This window comes from Haemorhous mexicanus, chromosome 4 (genome assembly GCF_027477595.1).
Source record: "Haemorhous mexicanus isolate bHaeMex1 chromosome 4, bHaeMex1.pri, whole genome shotgun sequence".
Taxonomy (NCBI): domain Eukaryota; kingdom Metazoa; phylum Chordata; class Aves; order Passeriformes; family Fringillidae; genus Haemorhous; species Haemorhous mexicanus.
In genome coordinates this window covers 25,459,234-25,481,400 of record NC_082344.1, presented here as the reverse complement: position 1 = coordinate 25,481,400, position 22,167 = coordinate 25,459,234, and the positions used below count along the sequence as shown (strand labels likewise).

The 22,167-nt window shown below is 37.7% G+C and overlaps 1 protein-coding gene across 1 annotated transcript in view; it reads right to left on the bottom strand.

Moving 5' to 3' along the window:
- BMPR1B (bone morphogenetic protein receptor type 1B) overlaps positions 1–22,167 on the bottom strand; it is a 233,252-nt gene that overhangs the window by 175,733 nt on the left and 35,352 nt on the right. The window contains exon 2 of the mRNA XM_059844140.1: positions 11,422–11,492. The gene's annotated coding sequence lies outside the window, so the exon portion shown is untranslated. The remainder of the gene's footprint in view (positions 1–11,421; positions 11,493–22,167) is intronic.

Genomic DNA, 22,167 nt, shown 5'->3' with positions numbered 1-22,167 from the left:
ACAATCTCCTCTCCCAATATTCTTTCCCCTCCCCCTAATTGCCTTTTCCAACACATTTCCCAGGTGATCATCCCATTTCTTAGAACTGCATTTTTATTACCCTGCATTCCTCCTTAACAAACTTTTAACAATTCAGTGTCTACCAAAAGCCCACATGTTGGCCAAACTTTGGAAATATTAACAAATATCTAAAAGGGCAGAAGTCTTCACCCTTTGTTGATAAGATTTTCCCCAAGTGAAACGCCAGTTCACTGTCACCTGCTCTGATGGTGCAGTTCCACAAGCATTTACTCCAAGAAGGCCATGACTCCCTGTCCAACAGCAAGTTTTGTGGCATCTCTTTCATTTCCCTTGCTCATATTCCCGAGCCAGGTTCACCATGGCACCAGTTGTGCTGATAAAGAGGACAAGAGATAGTCATGCCTGAATAAATTCCTCTTGCATAATTTTATCTTAATAGTGTGAATCCTGTTTATGAAAAATGTTTACGTCATGGCATGGGAAACCACAATTTTGTGTGGGAGGGCAGACTGGGGGAAGGGAGAGGAGAAAACATCCTGTCATGGAAAATTCTCCCTCAGTAAAAGGGGAAAAAGAAAATCTCCTCAAATTATACCCTGGCAAATACTAGCTTCCAGAAAATAGCCCAGTTTACTTCAGTACCGTTCAAATATTTAATATCAATTATTAATTGTAATATGTGGTTCAATGAGATGGTAACTGCAGCTTGTGGATGCTCAGTACCTAAGAAAGCAGTAAAAGCTCATGATAACAACAACAAAAAAAAAAAGGCAAACCATTAACAGGTATCAAACCATTCTGCTGACATAAATAAATTTTAATTCTTTTTTTTTTTTTGAAGTAATTTTATCTTGGTAGATTTTATGCCAGATCAGGTATCATCCTTCTTCCTGCAGCTGGTACAAGGCAGCTATAAATACATCATTGTGTGCTCTGCCAGGCTGACAAATACATGAGCAAGTTCTCACATCTGACCTGGTTCAAATCCACAGGGCTTGGCTGGGCTGCAGGACACAGATGCAGTGACAAGTATTGATGAGCACAGCCTCACAAGGTAACAGGCACTTCTGGACTCTGCAGAACACCCAGGGCTCAGGCACCAATATCTGGGATCAACACAGTGACTTCCACAACATATTTTTTCTTCTTTAAACATAAGTAAATGAACAATGTTTCTAATCACTACAGAAATTTAAAAAAAAAAAAATTTTTACCATACACTATCAAAATTTTCTGGCAAATTTTAAAGTCTTAGATCTGTTGGGAAGCTTTCAATTCACTTCACTGGGGTATGGATTGGGCCTTTTATCTCCTACCTGCAGCTGATTAAGCTCTAGCTTAGACTGACAAAATCCTGCCAACTTTACCATGTCACTTCATGATAAACCGTTTTTTTTTTAACTGAACCTAACTGAAAGACTGAACTTGTGATGACTGCTTGCAATTACATTTTCATTTCCCTTCGTTGACTATGCACATAAGCGCTGTAAATCCCTATAATTTTAAATGAGGTCTTCAAGGGTAATTTTGGCAGCCAAAGAGAAGTAGGCATCATGTTTGAAGTATTGAAGGATCCTTTTTTCTTTTTTTTTTTTTTTTTTTAATCTTTTGGACTCAGATCAGTCTCAAACAAATTCATTGCTCACCTATCTCAGATGACATTTTAATTGTAGCTTTTAACTACACGTACACTAATGGAAGAAAACTGGGTATAAAGTTCTTTGAGTGTACATTCAGATGGAGGGCCTTTACTGTGCACCACTGAACTTTGTATTACTGTGATACCTATAAACATATTAAATGCAACTAATAAAGAAGATTGCCTCTAAATTAAACTTTTTGGATGTCAGAGGTTTTTTTTAAATTTTATTTGGAGAACATTAGCATTTAAAACCAAAAGGCAATTTCATCATTTGTGGAGTTGTGCAAAAAATTTCCTCAATCTCCATATCTGCCACTACTTTTTGTTAAAATTTTTTTGCATTCTTTCAAAAATTCCCACCGTGCATGTGCATATATATATTTATATGCCCAGAGCTAGAAAATGTCAAAGGTCTACCTGGTGTTTTTATTTACTTATTTTGCTTTCAGGCATCAAAAAAAAATTTTTTTTTTTTCAAGTCAATACTGTGATCCTCATAAAAGGAGTTTTCTAGGTGGTCTTCATATGCAAAGCCTCAATTACAATATTTATGTCTGTGAAAACACTTTAAAAGCATAGAAGGGTGCAAAAAAGGAAAGTAGAACTCTCACAATTCACATCTTTATGAAACAAAAAAAAGGAATGTCTAACTGCTGCCCTAAGGCTCTTTCCCCACAGTACCACATTTGCTAAAGTCCTTTCTTTTCTTTTGTAGCACTAGGGTTCAGTGCAATTCTTCACATGGGTATAAATGCCAGAGATGTATGTGGAATAACAGTATTCAAAGGTTTCATGTGTTTGTTGGTGTTTTAGATATGTATATGTTAAAATCAAAAATAACATTTCTGTGGAAACCTTGAGACTGAAATCGGTTTCTTTCAACTTATTTTCTCAAAGTGACACTTTCTGTTGTTGCAGCTTTGCAATATTAATTGCTTAGCTTTTTTCTTCTGGTGAATGATATTTATAACAAACATAACTAGCTCAATGCAGCTGAAAGCCATTAAAGTAAAAGAAGTAGGAATCACCCATTCCATCTGCTTTTCATAACAAAAGGATACAAAGACCATATTGAACAGTCATTCCCATTTCTCTAAACTGATATTCCCAAAAGAAAAGCCCAACATCCAACCTCAATATGTGCAACATGTCTTAGAGGCAAAAAAAAGGAAATCAAAATTAAATAGGAAAACACACACTGCAAATAATGTACAGACAATTAAATATGGAAATAAAATATTAGATTATTAAAAATTCCTGTAATTAAAAATTACAGGAAGCAAACATATTTACTTATATTTAGTAACTACTTGAAATCAAATGCCAATTTGAAGATTGGTCAGTCAAAGCCATTTGAGGATTTCAATGTCTGAGTATCAAAAAATATCTTTGCCAGATGGAAGTGTCAAAACAGTGCATTAAAACTTCACATTAATTACAAAACAGTACGTTAAAAGCTTCACAGAAGAGCAGCGTGTCTCACGTATTGCTGTAAAAACTGAAAGACAAAACTTTATGATGACTAAAACTACAAAAACACATTTCTAGCATACCACTATGCAAACTGAAAGAAAAACTGGACAGTAATATATCAGGGGAGAATGCAACCAGTGGTGCTCAGCCACCCACTGCCATCAGTAGGTGCCTTTTCTGCTGGCCTTGGCTGGACAGAAACGTACCACATGTAACCCCTTGCTGCACAGAGATTTCCAGCTTTGGAGGCAAATCCTGAAACCTGCACTCAGCAATTGAAAAAACACATTTTCTGATGGGAAATGTCAATATGAAGGCATACCTATTGGAGCAGAAAGCAGTGAGAGCAATGCCTTGTACACTGAGCACAGAGAAAGGCTTGGAATGAGAGTTTTAGGCTGTGCTGGAAACTTGATGGACCAGTATTATAACACTGCAGAAGACATGCACAAAGTGAGTTCATGCAGAAATCTGACAAAACTACTCATAACAATTCCTTTCCTCAAGCCACTAACATCTCATCAGGGCAATGTTTCTTCACTCAAGTTAAAAATCTGATTTTTCACTTAAGTTATGAGTCTGGTGTATTTAACAAAATCAATAACCACATGATGTTAAAAAGTTACCTAGAATCCAATGAAAAGTTCTAACTGCATTTTAAGATATTCCATAAAGCCTAAATACTCGTTAAATCTCTGTGACTTCTCTAGACTGAAGGACTAAAATAAATATTCTAGCTACTTATTCCTTAGCAAAATACTGACATCTAATTAAATTAGAATTTTTATGGAAATTGCCAGAAAGATCTGGCATCTAAAAGAACCACTTACTACAATTTTTTTGTAATTCACATCACTTTGACTTCCCAACCATACCATCCTACTTTGCACAGGGCTTGAAATTTTAAAAGCTTATAAGAAGTTACAGTCCTAAGTCCTACAACCTGTATTGAAAAACTGGTGCTTGAATTTTGAAGACTTTCTGAAAATTCAGAAATAGAGACTTATGTATTAACTCCAGCAGCATCGTGCTTCAGATGCAGCTGAACAACTTCTTGCAGAAACAAGACAACCTGAACCTAAAACATGATACATTGCCTGATGAAGGATTAGTTTTGTGATCCTAACAATTTAGGATGGGAAATTTAAAAAGTCTGGTTGCTACACTGCTGTATATGAAAATCTTATAAAAAGTTTAGAAAAAGCTTTAAATCTGCTCTATAAATGTCTCCCCTTCCCACCACCCCCCCAAGGTGATACTTGTGTCAAAAATAGAGCACAAGGTACTGCTTAGAAAGAGGCAAATATAGATTTATTTAAACAACACCTTAAGGAAGGAAAGCAGGCTACAGCTCACCTTTGATAGCACATTGCAGCCATTCTAAAGGTGTTTGTCTCATCTTTCTAGTCAAAGAAGCAAAAAGAATAACTAGTCTATGTGAGCTTTTAGTGCAATAAGGATTTCTGTTCTCAGGAAGTCCAGGGTTTCTGAGAGCAGTTTTCCAGCCCTAAATTGTATTGTTATTATTCCCACTATTTTACAAAAATTATAACATCATATCATGCATTGTGTAAGGCCCAAAGACTGTAGGGCACTTCTCTCATTGTCAAATATTTTTTTCCTTCTGGGTTGCACCAAAAAAAATACCAGAGACCTGGTGAGAGCCATGACATATGTGAACTTGCTCATTAATTGCTGAGAACCTCACCATTCCTAGCCACCTTTTTAAGGACTTCTATACAAGCTCATGTTACAATCTGGATTTTAGCATATTTTTGAAGGGTGTCCCTTCCCCGTGGCAGATTAATGCCCTGTGAGCAGCCACTTCTTCAGGCTCCTGAAGGGATATCCCTCTCTCTTCAGAATGAACAATCCATAGAGTTTTAGGATTAAAAAAAATTATTTTAAATCCCCTTCTCAATTCAGTGTCAGGATCAGTCCTTCCTCTAGCAGCATATGAGACAAGCATGATTTTGTTCTTCATTTCTCAAGGCTGAACAACTGAGGTTTTTCCCGGAATTTAAACTAAATTAATGACTAATACCACCATAAACAAAACAACTCTTCCAACCCCCCCAGTTCTTTGGTATTACTCTTCAAGGACAGTCATAAAGCTGCAAAGAAAGAGACAGAACACTCAATGGCTTTTAAACAAATGCTACCACATTTTAAACATGTGCGTGTTTGCCAAAGCTCTAAGCCTCTATTGCTCAAACCACTTGTGGTTTCTCAGCACTTCTTTTTTGAATGATTGTGTCTTTATAAAATAAACATGTTTGAGACTAAATTACTTGTGTGTCTGTTGGGAATAATTATAAAATTAGCTCGTTCTAATTTACACTTGTGGGTTTTAAAAACATAGCCAAATAGCATAGTGAGTCTCCTGGTGAAACCAAAGCCTGGCATGTCAAACATGGTTTAAATCACACACATGGACTTTGATTTTCTCAGTGCAGCAGTCTGATCTCTACAGCAGGCTTATTCCTTTAGTTTTGATTTCTAATTCTCCAAATAAGTATTCCTTTTGTAAGTCTCCAGAGACATTAATTCAGTGTGCCAACTGGTTGTGCAGTATATAACACAAGTAATTCAACTCCAGGCACAGAGCTGTGATTTTCAAAATGTACTATCTCCACATGTGGCTTCAGTAGTTTGCAACATGTTGTTCATCCACGCCACATAGAGGAGCTTTGGTTGCTGAATGTCTCAGTGCCCCCAACACGATGGACAGATGTGCTGCAGCTCCAACCACATTACCTAGGAACTTATTAAGCTCCACTTAATACTATTCAGGGGAGCAACACCTGATACATTTTATCTGTGTTCCTCAGTCCCACTGATTTCAGTGATCTAAATTAAGTTTCTCCAGGAAGAGAAATTGTCACATTATCACAATGCTTCTCTTGTACTGTCCTGGCACAACACATTACACTTTGGTGCATTAGGTAGTCACAGCAGCAGATAATAATTTCCAGGGAACTGCAACAACCAACCTATTTCCAAAGTGTTTTCTGCTATTCTACTAGACAACACTGGTTGATGTAGTCAGTATTTTCATACTGATATGCCAGGATTCAGTTAAAAGAGTCTCAGTAAGCTACTGGCAACTCTGGAAAATTAAAATCTTATTCAGCTTCCTCCTCTTCTACTCTGGACTTGCCACACAACACCTTTTCAACAGTGGATTTACAGCTCCATGAACCCACAAGATGTACATTTGTGATGAAAATTATTCATCTCATTCAATGCCATAGGTTTGTTTTCACTATCAGTGGCTAGAACTTCTATTTGGCATCCCACAGTTTGCCTTTTTACCCAAGGCCAGGGGAGATGCAAACTGTACTTTCTGTACCAAGATAAGGTGGGTTTAGTTTCTGTGTTTACATCCTGCTTTTTATCCCTTGAGGCTGCAAAGGTTACATTACCCTGGCCTTGCCACCATTGTTTAACCTTGTTTTCATCTTTTCATAAATACCTGAATAAGTCTTTTCTTAATCACATCATAGCTAATACTTTAACCAGCAGGTTTTCCATGAAGAGTCTGTGGTGTCAGGCTTGTTCCACATTTCTCAAGCACTATAAATTCTCCTTCCTCTATGTTTTTACTACCTGTTCTCCCTCTGCAATATAAATATATATCTCAACAGAATCCCACTTCCAGTCTGACCCAAACTTCAGTCCAGCTAGGTATAGTAGTATATCATACCATGAATCCCTTCACTCCCTTTTCCTCCCCAACTGAAAAAAAAAACAAAAAACCAAAAAAAAACCAGCTTCCTGCACATCTTCCTGCCTTCCATAATACTTGCTGCATTCCCAGTGTGATAATACCTGTACTTATTCCTTATTATACACAGGTGTATTAACACATGTCTGCATGTACATATATGCCTATATAAGAATGCATGCATGTTTATTTACAGAATATTTATATATGTATATGTGTCTATGGAACAAATCTATATATGTGTGTATTCTCACACACATTCAGGTAGCTGTGGCAGGGTGCAAAGCACTACACTCTACACTGGCTCTTTTTAACAGCCTCCACGGCACATTTTTCCCAGTGCATTCTCAGGGGTCGATTCTTTCTCTAACTCAATAAAAAAGTCAATAATAAACATTGTATTTAACAGCCTGAACTACACATGGGGTATTTTACCAGCATGGTTTTCAAGTGCACTTGAGTTTACCTTCTGGCTATTCTGAAGAATGAGTAACTCGTTCCACTCCATTCAGCAACATCCACTCCTCCCCCAGCCTCCCCCTTTTGGACTGATCACCTTTTAGAAACAAAAGAAAATGAGCCACTGTGGGAGAAAGAGGTGCATTCTCCAGAATTAAGGTTTTAGTCACCTTCCTGAGCTGAAAATGGCCTAGCAGTAATCTAGAACAGACTATTTTTTTAGAATATCAAACAGGAAAGGCAACAAAATGTCCCCTTGCATAAATTTCTACACGAATCAGCCTTGCCCTGTTGATATTTGCTCAAAATTGTAACATGCACCTATAATCTGAATCCTGAGAACAGTTACTGAAAGATAGTTCCCAGACACAAAACATCACACACTTCACAGGCTCTGTGACTCCACTTGCAGCTTTATACCACTGAAAACACAAATACCTCTCAATTCCCCTCCTTCAATGGAAGAATAACAATAAATCTTTCCAACTGTAGTTACTGGCTGTTTCAGTGGCCTGGCTTAGGATGTGGATAATTAGATTACAATCAATTAGTGGAAATATCCAAAATAAACAAGTCAAGACAACATCCAACTTCCTGGAAAGTTAAGCTCCCCCAGCAACCCAAACATTTCAGGAGTATTAAAGCTCTGCTCTTATTTTGGGAAAACAGCAACACTATTTTCCTCGCTTTATTCACAATATAACACTTATTCCTGCACTTTGTTTCCAAAAACATCACAAAGCAGGTCAAGCTCCTTTGAGGCAAATATTATTTCTGGGGACAGCATTTGCTTTCTGACACAGCTCTCTCTTCAGGGAGAAGGCTGACCAGAAGTTGCATGTGTTTGAGCATAAACCACACAAGTGTGGAGAGCGCTGCTCCCCCAAGGGGTTTTTGATTTAAGGCTCAGGGAGGAAAGAATTAGGAAGAAGTGGGGAGGATTGTTGGCTTGAACTTGAACTGTGTTCTGGTGAAAAAAATTACACTGCTCATCATAACTGGGAGGGAAGATGTAGGAAAAGTTGAAGGGCAGTTTTTGGCCTTCCATTCCCAGGGACCCGTGTTTTCCCAGCCTGAGCTGGCAGCCTGCTGGCACGTTTTTAAGCAGGCTTTCAAAGGATTTGTCCTACTGTCACACCCAATTTATAGACAGGAACTTTCTGTGTATAATACAGAAGCATATCATGTTGAAAATAAAGCTAAATTAATACTCAAGGGCATTGCTTTTGGAGCAGACTGCAGGTAGGAGCAGGGAACAGCTAACATTATTTCCCTTTATGAAGCCTGCAGCCACTGCAGAAGTATTTAAGGTGAAGAAGTAGTTATGATGTGGGGAAGCATCTCAACTTAACAACGACAAATAACTTTGCATGGCACTGTTAGCTGATCCTGCCTGTATAGCTCAAGTTCCTCCCATAGCTACACACAATCACCAGCTCACACAGCCAGAAACTGAATCTGCCACTGATTAAGTTTGGGAATTTCTGTCATTAAATGCAATCCTGATGGATACTGGTAAATTTAAGTGTGAACTCCAATCTCTTCCACTCCCAGAAAGAAACAGAAAGCAAGCAAAGTGCTGCTGCTTTGTTTGTGCAGCCATGGGAAGAACACAACTCAGAGACTCAGAGAATCCAGATATACTGATTTTCTTTCTAAATAGAGAAAAAAAAGCAGCAAGTCCAATCCAGCCTCTATATATATCTATATATTTAAAATATTTGCATAAATAAATAAATATACACATATATATCTATATATCTGAGTAAGGCTTAACGGGTTTACAAGAAGCATGGAGCTACCTCTAAGAAGCAATACCTTCTGCTCAAGGTTCAGAAAATACAAGAGTACCTTGTTTCACCAGAGAACTGTGCTTTATCCAGGCAACTGATTCTCACCAGGATGGGAAGAAAAGTATTTGACTGTAACCAGCAAGTTAACACTGAAGGTACTATTAAATATTTAAGTTTATGTTCTTAGATTTATTTATTACTTTACATGAGTTCCCCAGTGGAGAAAAGAAGGGGGAAAAAAAAGAAAGGAAAAAAGAAATCATACTCAATTAGACCCTAACACAGTAAATTCTCATTTCCTTGAACATGGGTTTTCCCAGAATGAGATTAAACTCAGGCCACGTTAATTTATCAGTAGATTATTATTAATACATTTTCATGCATGTTAGCATAGCAATTTTTCACCCGGCATCTTTAGCAATTTAACACATTCCTTCACTAGGAGTCTATAAGTCCTTCAATAAATGTATCACTTCAGCAGGAAATTTTTTTTTCTCCCTTCCTGATTGATGGAAAATTCTTCCGACAGCAGTTTAACCTTTGAGATTATACATGGTGAGTAAACTTAAAAATCACAAAACATGAGCATTTGAAATGATGGGCAATGGCTTTACAAGTCACAAGGGGGAAGAAGGACAGGACCAGCAGGATTAGGAGGATTCTACAGAACCCACAGGCATTTTTTTTCATTTATCAGTGGATAAAAGATTAAAGCTAAAGCCTAAACTCTGAAACTAAAGATTCTGAAAGAACATTTCCATACCAAAAATGTTTTAACTATGATTTGCTAAGCAAGAAGGCAACATAACTCCTAATGTCTATAGCCATACAGGGATATGAAGGTGATTATGGCTTTCTCATCCCCTAACATAGTAGACTATATACAAGTATTTACAATTTTTTTAATTGCAATTTAAAATTATGAAATTCCATTTTTATGAATTTATAAGTACACTAAGCACTTGTAAATTCATAAAAACTGCATCCATCCATAGTGGCATGATAGCACTGCTTTGAACTGCTGTTCAAGAAAGTTGTATAATGTTTCCAGAGAAAACCTCAAAATCAGCTACATCAACACACACAAATCTGATTTTTAGTCAATCTTCCGATTTCTCTCCACCTCTGTTAGAGTTGTCTTTTCCTCTTTTCTAAACTATTCAACTTTCAAGAAGTGGACTTATGCTGTGCTGCTCCTGATAGCCCAAAAATCAACAACTGGAGCCTCCATTCTACCATCCTGTTAAACAAGTCAAAAGTGGATCTGCAGATGCAGTCACTGAATAGGCAGCGATTGGCTTGGTTAAAGCACATTGCCACCTTCAATGAGAAACTGCAGACTCTGTCACAGGACAAATCAGAAATAATCGTGTTTGAATTCCAGCCCCTTTGAACAGAAATTGAGCCACACTTTTGCTCTCTACCTGCATTGCATGAAGGTCACATGGATGGTCACTGCTAAACCAGACCAACCCCACAGCTAGCACTTGTCACATCAAACCCACCCCCCCACTTTCCAATATTTGCCAAATGGAAATAAGGAAAAGACAGTCCTACATAGATTTCTGCATCAAAAACTGTAATTAAGAGTTCAACACTAAGCTGCATGCTCTACTTCTAAATGTTTCTTGCAGGCTTTAATTCAACACACAAATCTATAAAAAGTCAGACCTTTTAGCACAACATGAAGAAAGAGTCATTGAGGATTTGTTTGTCCCTTAGGCATGTCCCTAAGAAGATTCCAGAGTTTTATCCCCTTCCCTGTCTCGTACTTCTGACAAGCATGATAATTATTTGCTGCTTAATTTTGAAGGTGTTATCTCAATTAAAATAGACCTCAAGGTCCTTCTCTCCTCACATCAACCTCTGCACTCTCACATGACAATGCAGAACAGCGAAGGTAGCAGCAGGCAAGCCTACACATTTCTTTGACAAGCGGCATGGAGAAAACTCTACTGGTTTTAAGACCCCTTGCTGAGTTTGTGGAGGCAAGATGGAGTGAAATTAGGCAGGCCAGTTCAGTGGTACATGGAAAATATCACAAGTACCAGAAGTAGAACAAATTGCTCTCCACTTTGTCATGCTGATCTACAGGTACCTGTTTATCTTCAGAGCCTTTACTGATACCTTTGGTAGAGTTACACATTCCATTCCCAAGACAAGTTACATTATCACACGTTGCACTTACTACAAAGCACAAAAGCTGAGAAAAATAGCCCAAAATAAACAAACCCTCCATCGACAAATGTTCTGTGAGCTCATAATAATGAACAGTGTCTTATCCTTATCAGCAGATGCTGTCTTACCTTTATCAAGAAAAGCTGGAATGTCCCTTTCTCCTATTCAGCTCTCAGGAACAAAAGAAATGAACTCCACCCTGCAGGCAAAGAACATTTTTTTACTGATTAGTGATATTCTGAAAAAAGGTTTAAATCATTACAAAATAATACAGACCTTCCAATTCTTGTGTGATACTCAGACAAAAATATGATGCTCTCTGGAAAAACACCCACTGATGGCACATAAGTAGTTATGTATTTACTGCCTTATTTTAAGAAGTAACATGCAAATGCTCTTATGAACCGCAGCCCACTGACTGCAAAATATTCAACAATACTAGTATACAAGAATAATTACACTTTTATATATTAGGTCTACTTCCAAAATAAAATGGCAATATTTCAGTCCACTACACAATCTTCAGCTGCAATTTTCCTTTTCATCTTAACAGAGCACCCAGAAGAATGAGATTACATGATACACATGACTAAAAATAATTCTGGATATCCCAATAATTTACATATTTTCTAAAATAAGGATCAGCACTCCTCCTTGTTGTAACAAATGCACAAACTCAAGCCCTTCCATGGAAGTAGGATGGGATTTTTATGGCAACAGAAGCTAGAAGTCTTAGGGTAAGAGCAAGAGTCTCATAAGCAGTAGAGAAATTGAGATTCATTTATTCTGCAGTATAGCCATAAAAACCTTACTGAAGTCCTCAGCAATTGCAGCTTCAGTTAGCTGCAGAGGACTGAAGACAAGGCTGTAAAATTAATCATAGAGGCTAGAAGCAGAAGAGAAGAAGAAGAACAGCTGCAGAAGGATGATGATGAGGGCTGCTGGAGAACAAGCATATTAAAGTTTATGTTGCAAGGAAAAGAAGTTTCACATATTGAACAAAAAGCACAAGAGAAGAGAAGGAAGGAGAAAAGGAAGACCAGAGCCTCATTGTATTTGCTCTTCAATTAACTACTCAATTATTACACTAGAATGTGGAGCAGGAATTATTCATTTAGACAGCTTCCAAAAAAATTTACAATCATAGAATCATTTATGTCAGTAAAAGACCTTTAAGATCATTGAGTCCAACCATAAATGTCACTGCTTATCTTATCTGAAGTAGTTTTACATATAACAACACCAATTCAAGAGTTACATAATGGTTCAAGCTCATTCCTCTCCCCAACAGTGGCCAAATACTTACCATTTCCCTCACAGTGCAAGAACACCTAGAAATTTTATAAGGGCATAAATACAACTGACTTGCTGATAATTGCCAATTCAAGTAGCTGTCCTTGTTCCGACAGCAGGTTTGTCATTCCACAGTTTTAATAACCTGATGTTTGAAAGGAAAAATTAATGTTGTTTGTTATTAAAGAAAATACCCAGGTAATTAAGAGCCACTAATCAGATGTTATATTTTAAATATGCAACTAGCTCATAATGACATCGTTATTTCACAGTATACATTACCATTTCCCTTTTTCCGGGATAAAAGAAAATCTCCATGATTTTTTTTATTCTGTGAACAGTCATGTATAAAAATCCTACTGAAGTAGTTGTGATCATTTGTTTTTGCTTCTAATTAACAGAGAACAGCTGCTAATGGTGAGTCTGTAACCCCAAAAATACCTCTAACTTTAATATCTCGAAAACTCACATGCATCTCTAATATACAACATATATTAAAACTCAGTAAAATTCACTGGAGAGATTTTGAAAGTTTCCTTTGCATTGCTACATGTTTTCAGAAGGGCACAAATATTAGGGATTCTGCTTTTTCACATGCATTAATTTGTGCACATGAGGTCCTATCTGTTCTGAAAAACTCTGTTAAATTGTGTACACACATCCTAGAGGTTTGTCTTGTGTTTACACAGGGTTACAGATAGAAGAAATTTGGTTTAACCATTTATTTTCAATCCAATGTGTACCAGTATTCCAGTATTCCATCGACAAATTACTTTAACAGAACAACTTTCAGCAGCATCAAAAACTTTCCCAAGTTAGCAAACCTCCCTGGGCAAACTCTCCTGGCCTCCTCCAAGCATTCACACAGCCCTGGAGCTGCCGCAGCATTCTCCTTGCATCCAGCCTGTGCCAGGGACTGACATCCCTGACAGCGAAGAGCCTTTTCCCCATGTCCAATCTGAACTCATTCAAATCTGTTGGACTGTGTCCTCCTACACAGTTAAAAGAGGGCTGGGGACCTTATTTGGAGCTGACAATTTACGCAAGCAGTTGCATTTCCACAATCTTTTTCTGAAGGAGTTTAAACAGGGTGGTTGGCAGTAAAGAATGACAGCTTCTTCCCTTCAGCTCCCACAAAAGGGACAATAATATCCTCCTCAATTTTGCCACGCTCAGCAACAGGCAAGAACGTCATGGGGATATTTTCACATGACTTTCCTGTTTTCTAAAATCTCTGGAAGCCATTTTGCTAGACCTTTTTACTCTTTTTCTCAACTCCATCCTGCAGACACCAGGGATTGGTTTCCAGTAGGTAAACTCCACAAGTGAATGTCCCCAGGAATCACAGCACAGCCTCTCCTCCTTGAAACAATTTCCATTTATAACCTTCCAGCATATGATTCTGTCCTGTTTGTAAAGGAGTCCTTAAAAGAAAAAATTTCCTATGCTAAGCTAATGTTGAATACACAAATGATGATATATTTCACTATTGACTGACAAGACTGGTCTCCCTTCCCGCTTTATCCATAATACTGCATGTAAGTTCCCAGCTTCCAAAAAAATATGTTGTCTTCTTTGAAAATGCTTCTCAGTCTTCTGCTTAACTGACTCAATTTTTTCTAACTGTGATCTAGAGGAGCTGCCTAGCAAACAAATGGTTCAGCTGGCATTTGACCATATGTTACCACTATGGGCTGGCTTAAAAATATAAAGACCTTCCTTAATTTTATTCTCAGAAAGAAAGACGAGAATGAGTTAAAAAAAAAAAATTAAAAATTAAGCTGTACAGTTTACTCTGTCCTTTACCAGACCAATGCAGCTGCAATTTGACATCCATGTGCCCGACCTCAGAACTGGTGTATGACCAACACAATGCACATAAAAATGTGAAGAGGATTCAGTTAGCATTTACTCTAAACTGCACAAAAACCACTTGTATAATTTTGAACTAATTTATCTTTCCCCTTGACGCTGCAAGAATAGACACAGAAAGGTGAACTTAGCTCTGACCGATACAATCCAGGACTTCACAAATAAGCTGATATTATTACAATGAAAAGATGGAAAACACTACAGGAACCATAAAAATGTCCTGTTTCAAAAGATAAGGAAGCTTTCTGCTAAAACTAATATTTGTTTTGACTTCTTAAATGAAGCTAAGTAGTATTTTCATTGTTCTCTCACAGCTCTTTCAGAAGGAACAGCTGCTCTGACAACCCAAGGACCAAAGGCTCCACAGCCACTGACAGGAAAGTGCCCTTTCCCCCTCCTGCCATTTGTCAGCCTTAGAGGTAAAAGCTGAGAGAGAAGCACAGATTGGAATGATTACAGAGAAAGTTTGGGGCTAATTAAATACATTATGCAGCATCAACAGTATTTGAAATCTATGGAGAAAATTAATAGGTGCCATTAGAAGGTTTCTAAGGGAGATAGATTACAGGAAAGTGTTACAGCATGAGGAATACATGATTTCACTTGAAGCAGCCTCCACAAGACACCAGAAAAAAACCCAAAAAACAAACCATGCACAGAAAACTTCATTAGTATCTTTTTTTTTTAACATGTGTGAATATAATATAGAAATAGAAATATATGGTTTGATTATAGAAACCCAGATAATTCTTCTGGACATTCGTTTTCAGCAGTAGCTTGAGTTCTCAAATTACCCAACATTATGATAATAAGGAATGAATTAAACGCATCTGCAGCTGTCTCTACCTACCAGTTTTATAAGGGAAAATTAGACCTGCAGTACAGACAAGATGGTGAGTAGGCACATCAATCTAATTACAAGTAGACAAAAAAAATTGAATCTGAATATAAATCAATTCCTCCCCTCCTAATAGACTACATGATTTCATTTGACAACATCACATAAGATGCAACTTTTACTGAGACCAGATAATTTTGAAGTTTACAGTTTTCTAGTGTCATATCAGTGAGACAAGCAGAGGCTCTAAATAATAATAATAATAAAAAAACACACACCAAAAAAAACCCCACAGAAGATTCAGCAAACATTGAATTGACATGAATCTTTATCTGTGAAGAACTGAATCTTGGAAGGACAAGATTCTAGCAGGAAGGTGTCATCAGTGACCACTGTAATCAGTGACAATTGTTAAGTCTCATATTCCACCCCCCACATAGTCAAATGCCAAAGCAAACTGCAGCACATAGCAATAAGATGCTGACAATCTGCCACCTTAACCTTAATCCACAGATATGGATAAACTCTTCTGCAGAGGTTTTCCAGCTTTCCTTTGGCTGCCAGTGTTTTAGTTGTCAGGAAAACACAAGGCCCTTTCTTACAACGTTGTTACAGAAAACAGCTTTGCTATCCACTGAATGCTCACCTATTTCAATGCATTTCTTATTACTTCCTATTTTCTGTACTTACTGTGCTGCAAAGCAGTGCCATCTGAGAGATTCTCCAAGATGCAGGCACTAAAAACACCACAGGTGATCTATGCGATGAAGCCCTTGTCTTGCTCCTGCTTTTCCAATCGCCCATAACACCCTCTCCCTCTCTGTGGCCCCGTGCCATTCAGGCATTCACACACTGAGCCTTCTTTGCTCATTGTTAGAATGACAAGCACCTATCTAAACAGAGAGCATGAAACACGATCCACGTGTTTTCAACAGAAATCCAACAGAAAAAAGACACTTCAGGCTGACTTTTGAAATAATATGTTCAAATATTTTCTTAGTAGGAAAAGAGTAAGCTGTGCTCCTCCAGTTAGAAAAGTCCCTGCAAGGGCACTGCAAAGATAAGGAACATGGGGAATTCTGCTTCTGTGTTTGCTGTCACTGTTTCCATGGCACACAAGTACCACAAATCAGATGCTCAAGGAGTAAAATTTAATTCATAATTCATGCAACTAGGTCAGAGTTATCCCAGGATTAATAAGCTACAGAACAATGATAATCAACCAAGACAAGGACCATCATTGCTTGATATGTAACAGAGTCTGTTTTTGGGGTTTTTGACATTTTGGGGAGAGTTGTTGGTTTGTTCAGGGTTTTTGCTTTTCTTTGTTTTTCAAATGCAAAAGTCTTTGATATTTGAAATCTGAGAAGCAGCTCCAATGTATAATTAATAATCCACTCAACTTCAGAGGATCTTAATGCTTCCATCTCAGCAGAAATGCAGTTACATTGTACTTATTACCAGTTTTTCCATGGAAAAGAAATCTAGCAATTAAACTTATGTAATTGCTTAAATCAAAGTCAACGTTTACAGATTTTGAACAAAGTCTGAGTATACACAAAATGTGACAGCATAAATATCCCTTAAGTTTACATGGCTCTATTGAGACTTATTAGACTTTTCAATATTAGAATATTATATTCCAGCCAGTCATGAAAGTAGCACTTGAAACATTCTAGTGCTGTTTTTAACTCCAAAGTAGAGGAGAAAAGGCACTACAAAAATCATGTGTGTTGACATTATGAGTCACCTATGTATGTGCTTTAAAGTAACTACCAATATTATTTTGAGGCACATAGGTTTAAAGGGAGAGTCAGAAAATGCATTTCAAAGGGCTAAGATTAAGAGAATGGCTTCCAACTACACTTAGCAACTGGAAATTTAGTTCCAGCCTCAGGGAAGTTTAGAGTATACAATTGGGTCCAAAGATGTATTTTGCTCTACACACAAACTGACTGGCACTATTGGTAAAATGCTGGGCCTGTGTAGTTACATTTTCCACGTGGAGCTGATGGGAGCTATCATTAAAGATGAAAGGAGCCCTAGGCTACAGGCTGTAAAGGACAGTGGGATGTGCTCCCTGAAATTTGTACTGATACCTACCTGAAGCATGCTGGAGAAGACAGAGCACAAAACTATGGGATGCTGATGACAAATGCATATATGTGTGTTTGAAGGGCATTTGACATACTTGATGTCAACTGGATGATGTCCCCGGAGGGGTTTAACAAAGCTGAAGCACACGAATCAGGTCTGAGGAAGGACACGAGGAGCAGCAGGTGCCCATTAGTCAGCTGCACTCTTCTGCAGTGAGTGCTGATGCAAGAGTGATTGCTCAGTTCAAGTACCTGGCGAAGGACAGGCAGCTTGCAGGTGGTTCTCCCAGAGACACCGAGGGCCACAGCAGCGCCAGCAGGATCCCCATGACAGTGGTCCAAAGAGGAACTGCAAACCCAATCCCCTTCTCCTCACTGCATCATAGCATGTCAGCCATGAGAAAGAGAGAGATGGTGTGTCCTAATCAACCCATCTTCTCAGATTAATCTCTAAATCAGTGTTGATACAGTAGGCCACAACCATGGAATGCCTATTAAAACAGAAAAAGGTTTATCCAATTCAGCATTCAATTCTGTGAAACCTTCCATTGAGGCAACAGGATTATGAAAATAGTGAAATATGTTAAAATTATCCATGCATGTGATCATGCCACTGAGAAAAAAAAATAACTATGATGGGACAAGGCTACCAAAAAGAGTTACAAAACTTCAGAGCTTTTTCTCCCTTTTTAAACAAGGCTAACAATGTAAATCGATAGTGAGAAACACCCAGAGAAGGGAGAATTACAGTCCATTACAGGCTGAGGCAGTGAAAAACAAGAAAGCCAAAATAACAGCATAAAAATCAGAGTAAATTCTAAATCCTTGTTTACAACATGACGTGCTATGACTTCTAAACAAGGAACACAAACCTTTCTCTCTTATTTTTAGACTTCATACAAATCTCTGCATTTTCCATTAAAAAGACCACCACACACAGTAAATAAACCACAGTGAATTGGGGGGGTGGAGGGAGGGGGACACAACAGAGACCCCCTTTCTGAAAGGGCACAACCACATTGCTAGGTAAGCTACAAGAGAAATGACAGCCAGATCTTCTCCATTTATGAACAAAATTCATTGCCTTGAAGGAAGGAGAGAAGAAGGGTGGGGGCTTCCATTGCAACTTGGTCATGTAGTGGAATTTCAAACTAGACGGCCAAAACCAAACAAACACACACGTGGGAACAAACACTGCTTGCTTGATGAAATCTCACAACAGCAGTAAAAGACTGGAGTACAAAGTCATTTGTGAACCAAATGGTTCAAACCAATAAAAAAAAAAAAAGAAAAAAATGCATCTCACTACAGCACAAAACAAGTTACTAAGTCACTGCAGTAGAAAAGCAATTTGTACCTTGGAGCATGTTTCCTTTTGCTTGTGTTTACTTAGGAGTTGAATGATCTCAAACTACATAGGCAGGATACTAAACAACAATCAAAGGGGTTTTGTGTGTGTATATTGCATGTGTGTAAAGATTCATTTGAAAATTATATGAAGATTGGGAATGATTAGAAGCCTTTTGCCACAGAAATGCTGCGCAGGCATGAAGAATGTATAACATTACTCTTGAATTATGAAGGGTCAGAAGGTCAGCCCATGTGTGCAGACCTTTCCTCTAAGCAAGGTTACCACAGTGACCTCCTCAGAGCTGCCTCCATCCTGGTGTATTTTTACCCATCTCTGCTCCGGGTTTTCACGTAGCTGGAATTCCACAGATGGTCCCCATCGCCCCCGAAGAAATGTTCTTTCCAGATGAATTCCCCAGAACAGAACTTCATTTCTTTGACAGCAGAGGGATATTTTCCAGAAATTCATGATTCCCAAAAGCACAACAACTAGCTAATATTTAGTCACTCCATCATCTTAGAAAATATGGTACAAGTATAAAAACATTTCAGAAGGCACTGACATGCCAATAAATGCTGGAAGCTCTCTGACCAGCATTTGATAACTACATTCAAGGACTTGTGAGCCCCTTCTCATCATTTCATTATAAATAGTGTATTTGCAGTAAAGCCTATGCTAATGTCATGCTTCTGAGGTTTTAGTCAACAATTTTAAACATGGTATTCTAATGTCCTTTATTAAACACACAGAACAGTCAATAGTTCAATACTCCAGTGTCTCCCTTCTCTTACTACTTCATTTGTTGAAGTTAATGATTTGCTAAGTTGAGTTCCCCATCAACCACAGCCTGTGTGTTTCTCAAAGTTCCCTAAAGATTACTTCAGCAAGAAAAGACATTATGACACAAAGATAAAAGCGAAGATATCCTAGTACATAATTTTCCAGCTGAAGGGCCACGCCTCAACACACACAGCTGTGCCCATAAACTCTCTTCATGCCATCACAGTGTTTCTCGATGCATGCACATGCCCCCTTCAGCAAAATAACCCACACTTAGCACAGAACATTTGCATTCAGATTAGCAACCCCTTTCCAGGATTTCTGCTTGTCCCTCTGGTGAAGTACTGTAATTCCTGCATTACATATCCATTCCACACAAGGAGCAAAATACAGATTTCTTCCTTAAAAGAAATCTGGTATAATTAATAATAGAATCATTATAATAAATAACTTGTCTGTATGAAGAGCAGATGCTCATCTGTACTACATGCTAAGTGGACTTACTGGGAGTATATTTTTCAGGAGAGATGAGAAATCCTGTAACCCAAGATAATACAGAAATGTATATAAGGAAAATCTTTAATTTCCTACATTAGTATAATACTTTAAAGGGAAGTCATCAAAGAGAGGTAAGCATAAATGAAATGTGAATAAAGGAAATCTTGACTTAATAATTGATTTTTAATCTCCTTTGCATTTATACTTCACTGACCTTAAAAAAAAAAAAAAAAGGCATTTTCACTGCCTGCTGTAACCACTGCAACAAACATTAACTCTAAACCAAGCCAAAGCAGGATTTAAAAGCAGTGAAATAGCTCGCTAAAAATACTTTGGGTGAGTAGTGAAATGGGTTAACTCAAATGTTCTTTGATTAAAAATGAAGTTGCCGACTAAAAGATTCCCATGAGAAAGGTTTCCTCCACTTGGGGCTCAGATTTTTAAGGGTTTCAAGTTCACTGCCCCTAAGCCTTCCCAGGAGCTTCGCAGAAGGTGAGTATTATCATCTGCTTAAAAATAGGATTCTGCTGAACAACTGAAAAAACAACAAAGAATATATTGAGATGGCACCTGCTGGGATTTTTAAATGAGCCATGGTGAGCTCCTACTCCTCGGTAGCACCTTTGCAAATTGCTCCTCCTCTCCCAGGTGAAAACCCCAAATGCTTTAATTGGTAGAGGCTGCAGCATGGGGGGCTGCAAAGCATTAACTGAAAGTTGCCCAACAAAAACTACTCCAACACCAGTGAAGGCTGGTATAAACCTGCCTGGTAACTCCAACGGTATTATCTAATAGGATAAGATAAACTAATTTCAGGCTTTTCTCTAATTCTAAATTTAAATTTTTCTGTCAAAGACTTAGCTGCTGAAAATTAAGATGGTAACTGTTCAACAATTTCCTCAAAGATTGCAATTCAAGTTGCCTCAAAGCCAATGCATCACTCTCTTTTCAAAGAAACACGCCAGATCAAATTTTAAAAGGCAAATCACTTTTAACAGAATGTTTACTTAAAAATATATTAGAATTACCACCACTCTTGAATCTTCAAATAAGATTAAATGTTCTACTTTTGCTATATCATTCTTCATAATTGCAGACCTTTTATTTTTTTTCACATTTTCCAACAATTTTGGCAATGCAGTCAGACAAATAATTTTTCTTGGTTTTCCCTGCTTCCATTGTAGCTGACTCAGGCTTGGTTTCAAATGTCTGCAAAATATATTTGATGTCTGGACTACTAATCCACAGAGGTTTCTTTTCCAACTTGTTTCCTTGGAAGGTGATGGAATCAATTCTATTACTGTTATTTTCAGAAAAAAAAAAAATTGATAGAAGTTCAAACACTACTGTTTTGTTTTAAATAGAGCCAGCCTTTGAAATTCAACTACCTGCCAGTGGTCTAAAATGCCTTTTTAAGCAGTTCACATAACACAGCAAGTAATAAACATAAGGCAAAACTTTAGCAAGTATAAAAAGATAGGAAAACACCCACATGCCATTACAGCCTATTTCAACCTACACATGCAGTATAAATCAAGCATAAGGTAACAGTAGCTTAACTAATTCTATTAATCTCTATGAGTAAGCGTTTCATTTGGCCATTTTCACATCCTGTAATTATTCCAGAGGAAACGCAGGTTAAAGGTTCAACTAGCACTTAAAATGTCTCCTAAAACATAATTATATATACAAGACTTAGCCTGTGGGTAAAACTGGGAAACCTACAACACAAAGCATTTCTTTTTCCCAGATAAACTGCTGAGTCCAATTATAACAATAACAGTTTTTTATCATTATTAATACACTTTGCATAGAACCGAGTCTCTCAAAAGGAAAAGCTGTCTGCAAGCTGCACAATTTGGGCCATAAAGCCTTAGTGTTCAGCCATAATAAATGGTTAAAACCAAATTGTGAACCTCCTCTTCCAGTTCACTCAAAGGAAGAATCACAAAAAACAAAGTCAGAGTTGTCAATTGCTCCATGTTCTGTAGGGGATCACTGCAATGGCACAGGCTTCAAGGGCAGCCCTGTTTGTTTAATAGTAAAATATGATTTCAAAAACCACAAAGCATCTATTTGCTTTCTTTCTTTTAGAACAGGAACTGATTTCCAAAGATGGAAAGGGAATCCACAAACTATGTGTGCC